We start from the raw sequence: 1,052 nt of genomic DNA, 5'->3' as shown, positions 1-1,052 counted from the left end.
ACCACTGGTTTCTCCTCCCAAGACTCCCTTTCTTGATTTATGACGTGCACACACAGACACACACAGACACGCAGACACACAGACACACACACACACACACACACATCTAGAGTGAGCATATGAAAGGAAATGTGTGGCATTGTATTTATTTCTTCTTTTGATGTTTTTGTTACATTTGTTTCCTTTTTATTTTTATGTGGTGGCCCATGTGTGTGCCACTGTGTGCATGTGAAGATCAGAAGACAGCCACAAGACTTGGTTCTGTGTACTATGTGGGTCCCAGGATCAGGTGGTCAGACCTAAACAGAAAATTCTTTTACTCACTGAGCAGTCTTGACAGGCCGTTTGTTTATTTTTCTGATTCTGAGATTCTTTTCTTAAGAAAATAATTTCCATTCCTACCCATTTTTCTGCAAATGTCATGACTTATTTTCTTTATGATGGAATAAAATTCCAACATGTATATATGTACCATGTTATCTTTATTGATTAGTTTCCTGATGGACACTTAAGCTGTTTCTATTCCTAGTTATTGCGAAGAGTAGAGCAGTAAGCATAAATGTGAAAATATCTCTAGGGTAGAAATCCAAGAGTGATATAGCTTAGCTATGTGATAGTTGTCTTTTTAGATTCTTGAGAAAACTCCATACTGATTTTCATAGTGAGTGAATGAATTTACAGTCTCACAATAGTGACTGAAGGCCTCTCTTTCTGCAAACCTTTGCCAGTGTTTGGTGCTGTTTTCATGATGTTAGCCACTCTGACTCAATAGTTTTCATTCCTATACTCTTGGTGGCTAAAGATGTTGAATTTTTTTTCTTAAACGATTGGCCAATATGTGTTTCCTCATTTGTTTACTTTTCTCCTTCTCTTTAGGCCTGTCGGATCAGTTCAGTAGCTCATTTATCGACAGTGGATTTTAGGGGTGTTACTTTTAGATTTCTTCATGTGTTCTGGATACTTGTCTTCTCACTGAGGGATAGACAGCTAGCAAAGATGCTCCTCTGCTCTATGCGTTATCTTTCACTCTGCCGAATTTCCCTTGCTGTGTA

This window comes from Grammomys surdaster, unplaced genomic scaffold, assembly GCF_004785775.1.
Source record: "Grammomys surdaster isolate TR1022 unplaced genomic scaffold, NIH_TR_1.0 654, whole genome shotgun sequence".
Taxonomy (NCBI): domain Eukaryota; kingdom Metazoa; phylum Chordata; class Mammalia; order Rodentia; family Muridae; genus Grammomys; species Grammomys surdaster.
This window is presented reverse-complemented; position numbering follows the sequence as displayed.